Raw genomic sequence first — 19009 nt, 5'->3', positions numbered from 1 at the left:
TTTTTATGAATAATTTTTCAGGTAGTTTGCTTATTTACTCTTCATTTATTCAGACTTTTGTTTATATAATTTGTTCCTTCATTTGTGTAGTATTTCTCTGCCTTTTTGTATTTTTTTTTTCTTTTGACCAATTGTTTTTCCAAGACTTCAAGTTTGAATTTTTTCTTACTTTGGTTTCTGCCCTCCTAAGGGTTGGTCCAGTGATTTGTGTAAGCTTCATATAGGGTGAGATTTGTGCTGAGTTTTTGATTGCTTGTTTTTCCTCTGATGGGCAAGGCTGAGTGAGTTGGTAATCCTGTCTGCTGATGATTGGGTTTGTATTTTTGTTTTGTTTGTTGTTTAGATATTAGTTCTAATGACTAGCTCAAAATAAAAGTATGTTTCATCTCCTAAATGTGACATTTATCTTGAAACAAATTTAGGGTACATTAAATCTTGATTATCTTAGCACAAATTGCTGGATTATTTTGTAGAACAAAACCTCCGTGTCTGTTTTCCCTTTAATGTGTATCATTTGCCCTATTTTAAACCCACATTTTATGTAATTGCTCCTGAGTACTTTTGAATTTTTAGAAACACAGAATCTGATATAGCATCTAATCCAAAGAAGAAAAAAAGAAAGAAAACCATGATAGCTTCTTACTAACAGAACTTTGAAATTTTCTAATCCAGATAAGGACCAAGTTTAAACATCAGTAATATTAGCAAAAAGATTCCTAAGATTAAAATAATTGAATTTGATCCTAAAAATACTAATTCTGTAACTAAAAGGAAGACTGAAAGTGTTATTTGCAAAATAGAGATTAAAATCTACTCATTGAATTTTTTGAAAGATCAATTAAGATTATATATGTGAAAGTAATTTCTCAAATGTGATAAATTGTACAATTGGTCATTGTGACTATAAGGGCAGTTAGAGAATAGAAGTGGCCTCTGCTAATTGGATTATTTCATATACACTCTTTTCCTTGTTATCCCTATAAAGTCTGAATTTCATGTCTTTCATGATTTGCTGCATTACATTCTGTTTCTAAAAATACATATGTTCCTATTTTATAATAATTACAACTTTTAAATAAAGATATAAAAGAAAGCATTTGCAAACATTGAAAGTGTGGAGAAGGGGCTTCCATAACTCAATGAACAATGAGCCATGCCATGTCATGCATGGTCTCTCAAGATGGATGGGTCATAGTGAAAAGTTCTGAGAAAACTGGTCCACTGCAGGAAGGAAAGACAAAACATTCCAGTTTTATTGCTGTGAGAACCCCATGAACAATATGAAAACGCCAAAAGATACAATACCGGAAATGAGCCTCCCAGGTCTGATGGTGTCTGATATGCTACCAGGGCAATTATTATTAGCCCCAGAAAAAATGAAGTGGCTGGGCCAAAGTGGAAATGATACTCAGTTGTGGATGTGTCTGGTGGTGAAAGTAAAGTCCAACGCTGTAAAGAACAATATTGCATGAGAACCTAAAATGTGAGGTCCATGAACTAAGGTAAACTGGACATGGTCAAGCAGAAGATGGCAAGAGTGAATGCTGACATCTTAGGAATCAGTGAGCTAAAATGGACAGGAATGGGTGAATTTAATTCACATGACCAGTATGTCTACTACTGTGGGCAAGAATCCATTTGAAGACATGGAGTAGCCTTCATAGTCAACAGAACAGTCTGAAGTGCAGTATTTGGATGCAGTCTCAAAAATGACAGAATGATCTCTGTGGTTCATTTCCAAAGTAAACCATTCAATATCATAGCAATCCAAGCCTATGCCAAATCACTAAGTTTGGAGAAGCTGAAGTTGAACAGTTCTATGTAGACTTACACAAACCCTTCTAGAACTAACACTTAAAAAAAAAAAGTCATTTTCATCATAGGGAGTTGGAATGCAAAAGCGGGCAGTCAAGAGATACTTGGAATAACAGGCAAGTTTGACCTTGGAGCACAAAATGAAGTAAGGCAAATGCTAACAGAGTTTTCTCAAGAGAACATTCTTGTCATAGCAAACACCTTCTTCCAACAGTATAAGAGACAACTCTAAACATGGATATCATCAGATGGTTAATATTGAATTGATTATTTTCTTTGTAGCTGAAAATGGAGAAGCTCTATACAGTTAGTAAAAACAAGACCTAGAGCTGACTGGATCAGATCATGAGCTCCTTATTTCAAAATTGAGGCTTGAATTGAAGAAACTAGGGAAAATCACTATGTTATTCAGATATGAGTTAAATTAAAGACATGATTATACAGTAAAGGTGATGAATAGATTTAAGGGATTAGATATGGTAGACAGAGTGGCTTAAGAACTGTAAACAGAGATTCATAAATCTGTACAGGAGGCAGTGACCAAAACCATCTCAAAGAAAAATAAATGTAAGAAGGCAAAGTGGCTATCTGAGGAGGCTTTACAAATATCTGAGGGAAGGAGAGAAGAGAAAAGCAATGGAGAAAAAGAAAGATATACACAACTGAATGCTGAGATCCAGAGAACAGCAAAGAGAGGTAAGAAAGTGAAACTGAAAGTCGTTCAGTCGTATCTGACTCTTTGCGGCCCCATGGCCGTAGTGCATGGAATTCTCCAGGCTAGAATACTGGAGTGTGTAGCCTTTCCCTTCTCCAGGGGATCTTCACAACCCAGGGATCGAACCGGGGTCTCTTGCATTGCAGGCGATTCTTTACCAACTGAGCTATGAACGTTCTTAAGTGAAGACATGAAGGAAAATAATAGAATTACAAAGACTAGAACTCTCCTCAAGAAAACTGGAGAAATCAAAAGAACATATCATGCAAGGATTGGCATTATAAAGAAAGAAATAGTAAGGACCTAAGAAAGCAGAGAGATTAAGAAGAGGTGGCAAGAATACACAGAAGAACTATACAAAAATGCCTCAATGACTAGGATAACCATATTGGTGTGGTCAATCACCTAGAGCCAAACGTCCTAGATTGTGAAGTCAAATGGGCCTTAGGAAGTGTTATTGCAAACAAAGTTAGTGTTAGTGATGGAATTCCATGAGAGATATTTAAACTCATAAAATATGATGCTGTTAAAGTGCTACACTCAATATGTAAGTAAATTTGAAAAACTCAACAGTGACCACAGGACTGGAAAATTCAGTTTTCACTCCAATCTCAAAGAAGGGCAATGCCAAAGAATGTTCAACTATCAAAAAATTGTACTCATGTTGCATTCTAATAAGGTTATGCTCAAAATCCTTCAAGCTAGGCTTTAGCACTATGTGAGTTGAGAACTTCGAGATGTACAAGTTGGGTTTAGAAAAGGCAGAGGAATCAGGGATCAAATTGCCAATATCTATTGGGCCAGAGAGAAAGCAGATGAATCCCACCCCCACCCCCCCCAAAAAAAAAAAAAAAAAAAATCAACTCTGCTTCATTGACTATGCTACTGTGTGGATCACAAGAAGCTGTGGGAAATTTATAGAGATGGGAATATCAGACCACCGTACCTGTCTCCTGAGAAAACGGCACGGGGTAAGAAGAAACAGTTAGAACCTTACATGGAACAAATGACTGGTTCTAAATTGGGAAAGCAGTACAACAAGGCTGTATATTTTGACCCTGTTTGTTTAACTTATATGCAGAGTACATTATGAGACATGCTGGCCTGAATGAATCACAAGCTGGAATCAAGACTGCTGGGAGAAATATCAACAACCTCAGATATGCAGCTGATACTCTAAAAATGGGAGAAAGTGAAGTGTAACTAAAGAATCTCTTGATGAGGGTGAAGGGGGGAGTGAAAAAGCTGACTTTTAACTCAATTAAAAAAAAAAAGCAACACTAAGATCACAGCATCCAGTCTGATCACTTCATGATAAGTAGAAGGGGAAAAAGTGGAACTAGGTTTTATTTTCTTGGGCTCTGAGATCACTGCGGACATTGGCTACAGCCATGAAATAAAAGATACTTGCTCCTTGGAAGAAAAGCTGTGACAAATCTAGGTAGTGTTAAAAAAAAAAAAAAAAAAAAAAAAGACATCACTTCGCCGACAAATGTCAATATAGTCAAAATAATGGTTTTTCCAGTAGTCATGTACAAATGTAAGAGTTGGACCATAAAGTAGGTTGAGAGCTGAAGAATTGATGCTTTTTGAATTATGGTATTGGAGAAGACTCTTGAGAGTTCCTTGGATTGAAAGATCAAACCAGTCAGTCCTAAAGGAAATCAACCCTGAATAATCATTTGAATATATATATATATATGTATATATATACATATATATACATATATATATATCTTCACAACCATTGACAAGAAATGATTTCCAGAAAAAAACAATTTTATGCTGTTTGGTATATCCTTGCTTAGCAGCTTTAATTTAATTGAATAAATGAAAATGATGAGACAAAATATTATGTATCTGCCATTATTTTTGGTAAAACAATTCAAATCTCTGCCGACCCCTTATCCTTTTGCCTTCAATCTTTCCCAGCATTAGAACCTTTTCCAATGACTCAGCTCTTTGCATCAAATGACAAAAAGGCTGTCACTTCAGCTTCAGCATTGGTCCTTGAAATATTTCCAGGGGTCAAACCCACATCTCTTATGACTCCTGTATTTGCAGTCAGGTTCTTTACCACTAGATAAACCTGGGAAGCCCGATATCTCCCTAGATCAGGAAGATCCCCTTGAGGAGAGCATGGCAACCCACTCCAGTATTCTTGCCTGGGGAATGCCATGGACAGAGGAGCCTGGTGTGCTACAGTCCATAGGGTTGCAAAGAGTCTGACATGACTGAAGTGACTTAACATGCATACACACACACACACACACACACACACACACACACACACTTATATCTTCTATGTTTGACCTCAGGTGTTCTCTAAAGTCTATAAATTTTCCAAATTAAGTCAAGATATATGGCAATTTTACATATGCACTGGGTCTGTCGACTTGAAATATTTCTCAATATAAAGCCCCCTCATGCAGGTATTACTCTTTTTCTCTACTCCTCTTAATTAAAAAAAAAAAAGAAAAAGAAAGAAAGAAGCACTGAACTATTTATCAGTGTTTTCTACCTCGAATTTTTTCTTCCTTTTTTTTTTTTTTTTTCTATTGAATTTATTCTTAACAGGATTTCAAATCCACGTGTACACTAAAATAACACAAATCTTTTTATCATGTCCAGTGATTAATTTTTAGTCCTCCTCTTATCTAAACCATAAGGAGTATTTTTTCACTCTGTGAATGTTGTGGAATCAGCACCTAAGAGAAATCTACACTGGGGATAAAAATGTACAAATATTCATTTTTCACTTAGTGATTTAAGGCATGACCCAGGAAGAGATTACCAAGCCAACCACGATGAAGAAAAGAGATCTTTGAGTACTGCGGCCTGGATAATCTCAAATTTAAAGGCTTCAAGCTATACATCTGTGTCTCTTTTTCTGTTTTGCATATAGGGTTATCCTTACCATCTTTCTAAATTCCATATATATGTGTTAGTATACTGTATTGGTCTTTATCTTTCTGGCTTACTTCACTCTGTATAATGGGCTCCAGTTTCATCCATCTTATTATGTCAGTGTTTGACAAAAACCACTACAATATTGTAAAGTAATTAGCCTCCAACTAATAAAAATAAATGGGGGGGGGGGAGAAAAAAAATAAAGGCCTCAGGCTATAAGAATTGATGAAAAAATACAATAAACAAAGCAGCCTGAAATCTAGGAGGAAGACCAAAGAACATCTCTGAGAAAGAATAATGTTGCTGATAGTTCAGTAAGGAGAGAACTGACATTTGACTATTGGGTTTAGTATTGTGAAGACCATTGCAAAAGGTCAAAATAGGATGAGAAGAAAAATTGAAAAAAGTGAGTTAAAAAAAAATACTTCTGGGGATTATTGTGATTGTAAATAGGGAAACGGGGAAGTTGAAGAGGATAGAGATGTCAGGAGAAGTCTTGCCTTTGCTGTTGTCTCCTGGCTCTTTAAATATTGCAAACATAGCAGTGGGTTTTCATGCTCTTGGATGCAATAAGTAAAATCAATAGTGAAACAGAGAGATTAAAAAATTGTTAATGTGATATCTTGATATCCTTGGATAAGGAATAAGAAATGGAATCTAGCAACATGTGGAAAACTCATCTGGACTTACCTTGTAGCACAGGGGGATTGTGAGTAATTGAAAGGAAGGAAAAGTGCATAAGAACTGATGCTATGGTGAGTAAAAATAGACATATTATTTGATTCAAGTTTAATAATTAAAAAAAAAAAAGCTAAGTCAAAGTACAATATGACCCCAAACTGAATTAGAGATTGGGCTAAAATATAAAATACTATAGGAAGATGCTTCATGGTTGCAGAAATAAATGTGAGCATGTATGCACATGTGTATGTGGAGATTTTGTTTAGCTTTGCCACTCTCCTGACCCCAAACTTTCTCCCAATATTGATAATATTAATAGTATTTTTGGTTACATTCCTAAAATATCAACAATAGGCACATATGTTCCCATAGGACTAATTCTAGCAAGGCATTCTATGACACAAATCTCTTCCCCAGGAATTTGGTATTGCCAGCAGAGGAGAATATCAATAAATTTCATTTATTTTTAAATAAATAAATTTTTATGCATTTTTAATAAATAAAATTTTACTTTTAATAAAATATATTGCTTAGGGTTTTAGGGTTTTTAAAAGGAAAAGTCATGCAAAATAAGAAATTACAGGTAGTTTTTAATTTATTTAGTGATAAGGACCAAGATAAAAATACACTGATGACTTCATTAGGAGGTATTATTAGTATAGCATTAGAGAAAGAAGAAGGAATAGTACTTTTATGTTGAACAATAGCCTTCATTTACCTGAAACCTAGTGTATGATTGTTATCAATGACACATGGGATTTAAAATGTGGAATATTATGGTTTTCCGGTGAGTTGTTTAGTCAGCATGAGGCTGCAGTAATCATCACATGCTTCAAAGAAGAGACTCTGTTTTTTGCATATCCTTTCTCTAAGGTTAAAAAATACCCAGTCCTAATGTGTTGGGATTCTCAGAATGTTATGAGATGTGTATTATAAATTTTCATCCTTTCTAAGGATCATCTCAGAATAATTCACCTTCCCTCCTGCATGATAATACCAAAGATAGCTAAGTATCACAATCATGTTCCCTTCGAATGAGAGAATGAGTGGTAATTGGGATCTCAGACAATGAGCAGAATCTGTCTTGATTTTGATTTGTAGATGATGAAATGAATAAAGAAAAAGTGACAGTCTACATTTTAAATAAAAGCTTATTCAGAAAGATTTACAATGTCAACCCTCATGCATTTCTAGTAGAATGGGGAGCTTAATAATACAAATATTTTACCTACCTACCTCATTTTAAATATAGTACTTTTTTGAGATAAAATAAAATACTTTAGGTTTGAGTTACCTGTTTGGGGGAAAAAGATAAAAGTCTGTGGTTTAAAAGAAATTCCAGAGTTAATTTTGAAAAGCAGATCTGTGTGTTTATCATTTTTCTTGATGTTCACATTCTGGCCACAGTTACTGGTAATCAAGTCATCGCTTAAAAGGTGAACCTCTTTCTTATAGTCTGTCTTCCTGGTCTATGGTGTGACCTGGATGTCTCATGTCATTCACCTGTTAGTGGATTTTGAGATAATTTAGCCTCCTTAACTGTGCCTGTCTTTCTTACTACTGTTCCTCTTTCAAGCATTTTGCAAATGTCCATTTTACTTATTGACTCAATATTTGTTCAAGCCTTGGAGTCTTTCCAAAAGATTGACAGAGTTGAGAGCACTATCACCCTCTGTAATCCCTTCCTGTTTGAAGTCTCACACCCAGAATTTAGCTGTGATATATTTCATATCCACATATTTCATGCAGGACTTTGCTAAGTTATACAAACTTCAGTTTGAAGCTCATATCCAGAAATTGTGATAAAGCTTTGCACATTGCCTACTTAAATAAGACCCACAGTGTGTTAGACACTCAGTTGTGTCCAACTCTTTGTGACCCGAAGGACTGTAGCCCACCAGGTTCTTCTGTCCATGGAATTCTCCAGGTAAGAGTATTGCAGTGGGTTGCCTTTCCCTTCTCCAGAAACAAGTAATAGTAAGACATAAAACCTCCAGACTACACTGAACTTGCCCACTTCCCCAACTGTGTCACTGAATTCACTATCTTTTGACCTTCTAATTCAAATGTGTCATTTTTTTCATCCTTGACTTTGCATCTGTTCTTCCTTCTGGAAAGTAGTTCAACTTCTTCTTAAATTATAGTAAAAAATTACTTTTCAAGATGGAGTGTACATAATATTTACAGGTTTAGCAAGCTCTGACTTTTCTGGCAGCTTTACTTTATCGCCTCTCTGTGTTCAGCTGTACTCTTTTAAAGTGGCGACCCCTGCTACATGGCACTTGCTCTGTTTGCTCTTCTGCCTCCCCCACTAGACAGTAAATATCTGGATGAGAGACACTGACTTACTCATCTTTGCATCCATTGTGCCCTGTGATTAGCTCATAGGAAGTGCTCAGTAAGAGAATGAATGAATGAAAGGATGTGCTTTCATGTGTGAAAGCACATGAATGAATGTGCTTATCCACCTCCTCTCCTCTCATAGCTAATAGATAATGAAAACAAAAGATTTGGAGGTAAGTAAAAAAGACATTGAATCAGTGCTCTAACTGGCATAAACCTAGGCTTATTGATTGCTATTTGAGCGATCATTTATTCATACTCTTCTATTAAAAATACCATTAAATTTTCATCAAGCATTGTGCTGGTTTTCTATTTATCTTATGAAATATATTTTACTTAACATTCATTTATGGTGAACAAGATAGTAATATCCCATTTATCAGATGAAGACTCTGAGGCTGGAAGAGGTAACTTACATGAATTTGTTTCCTAATTAGTAGAAAGCCTCTGACTTCAAACATAGGCTTTCTGATTCCAAATCTGCCTCTTCGTCACTGTTTTATATTGCCTCTCCAAAAGTCAGTCTTTTATGTTATTGTGTATAACAAAACTTGTCAGATTTTCTCTTTCTCCTGTACTCACAAATAACAACATTGACTTATGTATTTATTTACAATAGTGTTTATTTTATCAATCACATGATATGCATTATTTGTACCACCAAGGTGTATCATGATTTTCACATGCTACACTTGCTGAAAATGGAAATGTACCTTTCTTTCTTTATAATAACCTGTCAACTATGAAAATCAGTTTTGCATCAATTTTATGGCAAGGCCACACAAGCGAGAAAGCTTCATGCTCAGGCATTTCAGTACATAAGTTACTATGTGTGCTGTCATTTTCAATAATATCAATAATTCTTATTGCTGGTGAAGTAGCACATAAGTTGTTTTTAGATAATGATAGTATTTTCAGGCAATATTCCAATTTTTGTGCTTTGAAAGTGAGCATCGCTGGTTCACTGTAACACATCCCAGTGCCCTCACTGCGTCGGTTCTGTGAACAGGCGTGCCTGCATCTTCACTTATTCACCCCTACCTTGCTGGTTCACTGTTAACACATCCCAGCGCCCTCACTGCTGCTCTTGCTCATAAGAAACCATTTCCAAGTCAGTTGCTTTTCTTTCTAATAGCATCTTTGTTGTGGATTATAGTAAATGATTTAGCTTGCTGACCGTATGCTTGGTGGAACATCCTCAGGCTTATTTTGAGCTAAGCAAGATTTTACTAGATGGTCTTTGAATTCAAAGGCTGCTTTTGGCAACTCCAGGAAGAGTAGTGCTGATGATTTAGAAAACTGTAGCTTTATAAATGACCACTCTCCAGCGGCAGGAAATTAATGGCAGATGAGTGGTAAATAGGTCCATTTCATTTTATTCCCAACCTACATGTATTCTAAGGAAATGGTTATAGCCTGGGAGAAGAGAGCAAGGGAAAGTTTGTAAGATGATGGAAACTTTATTACTACATTGAAAAAAAAATCTCATGTACCACTGGTTAAAATTATCAATATTATAAGTAATCTAATTTTATTGTTTTCTTAGAAAAGCAAAATTAGGGGATAAAATCCTAGGCGAGCCTGTTGGGCAGGTAGCATAAGCAAGAAATATACCTGTGCTGATTTAAACCAGTGGTGTTTGGCGTGTATTACTTTAGAAGGTTTAAGGAAGTTATTTGACCTTGTTATTTGTACTAGCAAAAGAAATTGGACTTTCTTTTCCCAACAATATTCCTATTGCTGAACAATGGGGCAACTCAAAACATTGTTACTCTATATGACTGAGATGAAATCAGAATGAGGTAACATTTGAAAGAAAGTTATATTTTGTTGTTGTGTTTTGTCTTATCTAAAAGGCCTAAAGAAATAAAGTCTATGGACTTGCTTAACAGTTTTATACCATTTCTAAGCTTACTTGTAAACATGGTTGGGGTTGTCGTATATAATCAATATACAGATATTCCAAATAAAAGTAGACTAAAACCGGTATTTCTTTGATCTGGAATATGGACTGTCAAAACTTAAAGAGCCAAATGGCTCTAGATGTCTGTGATATTGATTTGATTAAGAATTTATGTTATTATAGGAGCCTCAAAGAAATATGTAGAACCACACTGGTCTAACTTTATAGCTTTAAATTACTGGCCAGCATGAAACCACTCTTCATTGTGTTCTATTGAATAAATATTTATTACAGAAGTTGAGTGGTGTATTGTAATGAATTGGGGCAAGGCAATTAGTTATAAGGTCTGGAAAAGTTATTACCTTAAGCCTTTGGGGTCTGAATTAATAGTCCTTTGCTCAGTCATAACTGAAGTCAGGATGGGGGACACATGTACACCCATGGCTGATTCATGTGAATATGTGGCAAAAACCACTACAATATTGTAAAGTAATTAGCCTCCAATTAAAATTAAACAAACAAACAAACAAACTGAAGTCAATGAAATGAAAGGCTACATAATTGAGTGTGAGACGTTAACATAGGGACTGTTTTAGCTGCTAACTAACAAGGTAATGCTTTAGAAAGAGGATGATTTATCACAGCTACATGAAGAATTCCTGAATCAGTTATGTGACATTATACGATCTCTATCCCCTAGCTGATGCATTGATTAAGTATGATAACAAAGCTGTGGGTTGTCTGTTGGTGGTACAGTCCAATATTATCTTAATTATCCTTCATTATGAATGCTGCCAGGCTAAGGCTAGAACGTGGTTGAGTTGTGAGAATGGTGTTAAATAGTCCATCACCATTATAATCAGGCAAAGGATAAGTTTCAACAGAGTAGATAAGACAAGAGCTTTCTTTGATTTTTTGTTGAATGAAAACAAAATTCTTTCTGAGTTTACATAAATGTATAGTATATATACATATGTATATATAATGTATAGTATATATATATATATATACACATACATATATATATATATATAATGTATAGTAATATACATGAAGAGTCATTTTATTCATTTAAGTCTGAATTTAGTTTTCTTAGTATTATCATGCAGATACATAGCTTTTTCTCATGTATTTTTATTCCAAAATAACTAAATTTACTTAAAGATTATGAAATTCTCTGTTGTTTAATTAAATTGAACACTGACTCCATATAATTCACTGGTGTCTTCAGTTTTACTAGAGATATATGTCTTGCAAAATTCATTTGTTAAAGAATCAGTTTCATTTAATTAAATAAATTTACTAATTTAAATATTAAAATTATTTAATTTTTCAATGAATGGCCATTCAGACATGAAAGATAATGGATTAACTAATGAAATATCTCTCTCCCCTCCAAATGTATTATTTACAATGTACACTGCTTTTGTTTCAATCTTAAAACTAATGTGTATACAATTAATCATTTTTCTCTTTTGAAGAACTGGAACTAAAAATATTTTTCTTAAACTGCTTTTTCTAGATATCAAGGTGCTATACACACTTTCTATTTTTTAAGTCTTTCTTTACAAAAATAAACACATTAGATCAGATGTTATATCACTATATATTTTTTTGAGTGTGAGTCATTGCCAGAAAATTTTACAGAACTTTCTAAAATGGCCTGCTTTTAATCATGAAATGATTTCCCCCCTAAGATGTTTGTAGATTCTAAAATATTTAACATAAAATATTTAACATATTTAAAATTATTTCAATGTTTATTTTCCTATTGCCTCTAGGTATATTTTGCTTCCTCACATTGAATAAAAACTATCAGGTATTAAATCTTTCCATCTCTTCCTCTGAGAAGGGAGGGGAAAAAAAAATATATATATATATATATATATATATATATATTCAGGACCAGCATGGATTTCCTAATTTTCAGGTATGTTTTCCTCAGTTCTCATAAGTAAGGACATCAGCAACTCCCTACTCTTAGTCATCTTCCTTCAAAAAAAATCTCTCTCCTTTGGCTCCTGTGGGTTCGTTTTATACTTTGTCATAACTCTAAAATCAATATTATGGCTTTAAAGTTGTTTATTTTCCTCCCATTGTTGTGGCTTTATTGAGCATTTTAATTTATTTAACCAACATGGATTTATTGAATAGCTATCAAATACATGGGTCAGCAGGTAAAGGATTCACCTGCCAATGCAAGAGTCGCAAGAGATGCAAGTTTGATCCCTGAGTAGGGAAGATGCCCTGGAGTGGAAACGGCAACCCCCTCCAGGATTCTTGCCTGGAGAATTCCGTGGACAGAGGAGCCTGGCGAGCTGCAGTCCACAGTCACACAGAGTCAGACACGAGAGGGCGACTGAGCGCATGAAGAAGAGTCCACAAATAGGTAGAAATGGCATGAGTAACGTTGAGTGTGTCGGATGCGTTTTCTGCGTTCACTGAGACGATCATGTGCTTTTCCTCTAAGTTGCTGATATGATAGTTCGCACTGGCTGTTTTCTTGTTTAGCTGATTTCATTGGAGTATGGTTGCTTTCCTCTGCTCTGTGTTGGCTTCCACTGCACTGCATAGTGAACCAGCCTTGTGAATACACCCACCTCCTCCCTTTTGGGCCCCGCCCCGTTCAGCTCAGCACAGCGCCTTAGGTACAGTTCCCCGTGGGATGCACTATGTTCATGTTAGTTATCTGGGTACATAGAACCAAGAGAGCATATGCGTCCATCTCAATCTCCTTTGATGACTGAACAAGTTTGAAATTCTGGAATAAACGCTACTTGTCATGATGTAGTTTCTTTTCTGTCTGTTACTAAATATACTTGGCTAATGATTGGTGAATAATTTTGCATTCATACTTATGAGGGTTATTGATCTGTACTTTACGTTTCTTATAATGTCTTTGCTCATTTGGTTATTCAGATAATAATGGATGCACAATGAGTTGGGCAGTGTACCCTCCTCTTCTTTTTCAGGAAGAGATGGTGTTCCTTTGGTATTTTTTTTTTTATGTTTGATAGAATTTACCCAGGAAACATCTTATAGCTGATGCTTTATTTATTGAAAGATATAATTGCAAATTCATTTCTTTAATAAGATTACCTGTCTTTTCCCCAGTTTTATTGTGGTATAGGCAAAAATTGAATACACTTAAGGTATACAATGTGATGTTTTTACATACATATACATTGTAAATGTTTACAACATTCAAGCTACTTAAAATATCCATCAGTTTTCATAATATCTTTTTTTGTGAGAACAGTTAAGGTCTATTCAGCCAATTTCATGAGTACAATGAAATGCAGTTAATGACAGTCATCTTGATGTAGTACATCATATCTTCAGAATTTCCTCCTGTGTATCTAAAACTTTTCTATATGTCACTAAATATATTTTGCTAAAATACATTTATTTTAGATATAAATATCTATTTAGGTTGCATGTCCATTTTTAAATCAGACTGTTTGTTTTCCTGTCTATTTTTGTTGCTTATTTACTTTGGATATGAACTCCTAAAGAGATACTTGGCTTGCCAATATTTTCCTATTACATAGCTAACTTTTTTTTTTTTTTTTTTTTGCCCTTTGACCAATATTTTTCCCATTCTCTTCACCCTCCAGACCCTGGTAAGCAACATCCTATTCTCTGTGTCTGACTTTTGTATATTCCATATCTAGGTGAAAATAAACAGTATTTGTCTCGCTGTGTCTGACTTATTTCACTTGGCATAATGATATCCAGTTTTATCCATTTTACCACAATATACGATCGACTACTGTTGAGCCTTAAGAAAGAAAGAAACTTAATTATGTGTATATAAATATGTACATATACATATATGTGCAAATATTTTCCCATCACATAGGTTGTTTCTTTGTTGATTTTTTTTTTTTTCATTTTTTTTGCTATACAGAAATTTTGTTGTTGTTGTTAAGTTGCTAAGCTGTGTCTGATTCTTTGGGACCCCAGGGACACCAGTTTCCTCTGTCCTCTACCATCTCTCAGAGTTCACTTAATTTCATATCCATTGAGTAATGCTAACTAACCATCTCATCTTCTGCCACCTCCTTCTTTTGCCTTCAATCTTTCCCAGCCTCAGGGTTGTTTTCCAATGAGTCAGCTCGTCGCATCAGGTAGACAAAGATTGGACCTTCAGCTTCAGCAATAGTCCTTCCAATGAATATTCAGGGTTGATTTCCTTTAGGATTGGCTGGTTTGGTCTCCTTGCTATTCAAGGGATTCTCAAGAGTCACCACAATTGGAAAGCATCAATTTTTGGTGTTCGACCTTCTTTTTGGACCAACTCTTAACATCCATACATGACTACGGGAGAAACCATAGCTTTGACTATATGGACCTTTTTTGGCAAAGTGATGTCTCTGCTTTTTAATATGCTATATAAGTTGATCATAGCTTTTTTTCCAAGGAGCGTCTTTTAATTTCATGGCTGAAGTGATTTTGGAGCCCAAGAAAACACAATCTGTCACTGTTTCCACTTTTAAAACCCTTCTATTAATATTCACCATGAAGTAATGGGACGGATGTCGTGATATTAGTTTTTGAATGTTGAGTTTCAAGCTATCTTTTTCACTTTCCTCTTTCACCCTCAGTAAGAGACCTTTGCTTTCACTTTCTGCCAGGATAGTGGTAAATACAGGTATCTTAGGAGACTGGTAAGGTGATCTGGCACTCCCATCTCTTTAAGAATTTCCCAAGATTTGTTGTGATCCACACAGTTAAAGTTTAGTGTAGTCAGTGAAATAGAAGTATATGTTTTTCTGGAATCCCTTTGCTTTCTCCATTATCCAATGAATGTTGGCACTTTGACCTCTGGTCCCTCTGCCTCTTTGAAGCCAAGTTATACATACAGAAGTTCTCAGTTCATGTACTGCTAAAGTCTACCTTGAAGGATTTTGAGCATAACCTTGCTAGTATGTGAAATGAGTATAATTGTATGGTAATTTGAAGTGTTGGGCATTGCCCTTCTTTCAATTGGAATGAAAGCTGACTTTTTCCAGTCCTGTGGCCACTGCTGAAAATTTTAGTTCAATGCACTTTGATTTGCCAATGTTAGTTTTCACTGCATATACTTCTGAGATTACATACAAAAGATAAGACAAAAGGATTTTTTCTTATAATTTCTTCTAGCAGTTTGCAGCTTCAGCTCTTCTTTAAGTATTTAACATATAGAGAGCTGTTTTTTTGTTCTTAATTTGATGTTAATAAAGTTCCTATATCATTGTTTTACAGGTGGACAAACAGTTTTTAAAATACCATTTATTGAAGAAACTCTTCTTTCCTAATTGTGCATGCTTGGTGTAATAGGATTATCTTGATTATATGTTGGTCAGTTCAGTTTAGTTTAGTTGCTCAGTCGTGTCTCTTTGCAACCCCATGGACTGCAACATGCTAGGCTTTCCTGTCCATCACCAACTCCTGGACTTGCTCAAACTCATGTCTGTTGAGTCAGTGATGCCATCCAACCATCTCATCAACTGTTGTCCCCTTCTCTTTCTGCTTTCAATCTTTTTCAGCATCAGGATCTTTTACAATGAGTCAGTTCATCGCATCAGGTAAAGTATTGGAGCTTCATCATCAGTCCTTCCAATGAATATTCAGGACTGACTTACTTCAGGATTGACTGGTTTGATCTCTTTCATGTCCAAGGGATTCTCAAGAGTCCTCTCCAACTCCACAGTTCAGAAGCATCAATTCTTTGGTGCTCAGCTTTCTTAATGGTCCAACTCTCACATCCATACATGACTACTGGAAAAACCATAGCTTTAAATATACAGACATTTTTTGGTAAAGTAATGTCTCTGCTTTTTAATAGGCTGTCTAGGTTGGTCATAGCATTTCTTCCAAGGAGCAAGAGTCTTTTAATTTCATGTCTGGAGTCACCATCTACAGTGATTTTGGGCCTAAGAAAATAAATTCTATCACTGTTTCCATTGTTTCCCCATTTATTTGCCAGGAAGTGATGGGACCAGATGCTGTGATCTTAACTTTTTGAATGTTGAGTTTTAAGCCAGCTTTTACCGACTCTTCTTTCACTTTCACCAGGAGGCTCTTCAGTTCCTCTTTGCTTTCTGCCATAGGGTGGTGTCATCTGTGTATCTGAGGTTATTGTTATTTCTCCTGGCAGTTGAGATTACAGCTTGTGCTTCATCCAGCCCTATAGTCTGCATGATGTACTCTGCATATAAGTTAAATAACCAAGGTGACAAAATACAGCATATCTGAGGTTACTGATATTTCTCCCGGCAATCTATTGGTCCATGTCAGTTCTAACTGTTGCTTCTTAACCTGCACACAGATATTTCAGGAGACAGTTATGGTGGTCTGTTATTTCCATCTCTTTAAGAATTTTCCATAGTTTGCTGTGATCTACACAGTCAAAGGATTTAGCATAGTCAATGAAGCAGAAGTAGATTTTTTTTTTTTTTTCCTGGAATTCTCTTGCTTTTTCCATGATCCAATGGATGTTGGCAATTTGATCTCTGGTTCCTCTAAGTTTTCTAAATCCAGTTTGAACATCTGGGAGTTCTTTTACTTACAAATGTAAAGGCTTTGATCCATACTGAGTTGCTTTTTATTTTTTGTGAAATATAAGCTTAACTTCTTTCCTTTATATATGGATATACAGTTGATCTAGCACCATTTGTTGAAAAAACTATTCTCTCCCCATTGAATTGTCTCAGCAATGTTATTGAAAATCAGCTAACTATAGATGTATGAGTTTATTTCTGGACTTTCAGTTCTATTCCATAGACTGATATGTCTATTTTTTTTTCTTTAATGCCAGTAAAACACTATCTTTATTATTGTACCTTTTGCAGAGGTTTTGAAATCAGGGATTTTTAGTTCTCTTAGTTTGTTCTTACTCTTCAAGATGGTTTTATTTATCCTGGGATGTTTTCTTCACATGTAAACTGTAGGCTTAACATGTGAGTGATAGGGTTAATTTGTCAATTTCTGCAGGAAATACTACTACAGTATTGAGAAGAAAGGCACTGAATTTGGGGAGTATTTATTTTATTAATAAGATGCTATATAGTGATTGATACTTATATATTCACTCAACCTTGAGTCTTTCAGATAATCTTACTTGTCATGATGTATAATCCTTTTTGCTACATTGTGCGATTTGACTTCTTACTACTTTATTGAGAACTTTGTGTACTTTTCCATGAAAAATTTTGGTCTATAATTTAAAGATCTTGTGAAATCTTTGTCTGATTTGGGTATCATAGTAATGTGGGCCTCATAGATTGAGTTAAAAATGTTTTCTCCTCTTTCTACAATTATTTTCTTCTTAAGACTTTGAAGGAATTGGCCTTAATTCTTTTTAAATGTTTAATTGGGTATAACGGCTTTAAAATATTGTGTTAGTTTCTGCCATACATCAACATGAATCAACCATAAGTACACATATGTCCCCTCCCTCTTGAAAAATATAGAGCACTTAACAAATTGGCATGCCATCCTATTTCAGGGACCATGATAATCTTCTTTGTATTATTCCAATTTTAGTATATGTGCTGCCAAAGACAACATGATCTTCATTCTTTTTTTAAATTCCTGGTAGACTTAACAGTTGAAGCCATCATCACTATCAGGTCTTAGACTTTTCTTTGCAGAAACTTTAAAAATTGCTAATTCAATCTCTTTGCTCATTACAGTCATATTCAGATTTTCTATTCCTTGTTGAGTCTGTTTCAGTATTTTTCTAGGAGTTGGGAGTGTGGCTATCACTTCAAGATAATCACTTTTTTTCTCTTGATATAATATGCCCAGAAGGGGGATGACTGGGTCATATGGTTCAGCTCAGTTCAGTTCAGCCACTCAGTCGTGTCTGACTCTTTGTGAACCCATGGACTGCAGCATGACAGACTTCCCAGTCCATCACCAATTCCTGAAGCTTGCTCAAATTCTTGTCCATCAAGTCGGTGATGCTATCCAACCATCTCATCCTCTGTCGTCCCCTTCTCATCCTGCCTTCAATGTTTCCCAGCATCAGGGTCTTTGCCAATAAGTCAGTTCTTCGGATCAGGAGACCAAAGTATTGGAGTTTCAGCTTCAGCATCAGTTTTTCCAATAAATATTCAGGACTGATTTCCTTTAGGATTGACTAGTTTGATCTCCTTGCAGTCCAAGGAACTCTCAAGAGTCTTCTCCAACACCACAGTTCAAAAGCATCAATTCTCTGGCATTCAGCTTTCCTTATAGTCCAACTCTCACATCCATACATGACTACTGAAAAAAACATACCTTTGACGAGAAGGATCTTTGTTGGCAAAGCAATGTCTCTGCTTTTTAATTTGCTGTCAAGGTTGGTCAGAGCTTTTCTTCCAAAGAGCAAGCATCTTTTGATTTCATGGCTGCAGTCACCATCTGCAGTGACTTTGGAGCCCAAAAAAAGAAAGTATGTCACTGTTTCCATTGTTTCCCCATCTGCTTGCCAGGAAGTGATGAGACCAGATGCCATGATCCTAGTGTTTTGAATGTTGAGTTTTAAGCCAGTTTTTTCACTCTCCTCTTTCACTCTCATCAAGAGACTCCTTAGTTTCTCTTCACTTTCTGCCATAAGGGTGGTGTCATCTGCATATCTGAGGTTATTGATATATCTCCTGGCAATCTTGATT

The 19009-nt window shown here is 35.4% G+C and overlaps 1 non-coding gene across 1 annotated transcript; it reads right to left on the bottom strand.

The window, feature by feature from the left end:
- Positions 1 to 17814: 17814 nt before the first annotated feature.
- On the bottom strand, positions 17815 to 17919 carry LOC133049801 (U6 spliceosomal RNA). The gene has a single exon (XR_009691480.1). It is a non-coding gene; the product is annotated as a U6 spliceosomal RNA (small nuclear RNA).
- Between the last annotated feature and the right edge of the window lie 1090 nt (positions 17920 to 19009).

This window comes from Dama dama, chromosome 30, assembly GCF_033118175.1.
Source record: "Dama dama isolate Ldn47 chromosome 30, ASM3311817v1, whole genome shotgun sequence".
NCBI classification, from domain to species: Eukaryota; Metazoa; Chordata; class Mammalia; order Artiodactyla; family Cervidae; genus Dama; species Dama dama.
The sequence above is the reverse complement of the archived record's forward strand: the minus strand, read 5'-3'. Positions and strand labels throughout refer to the sequence as shown.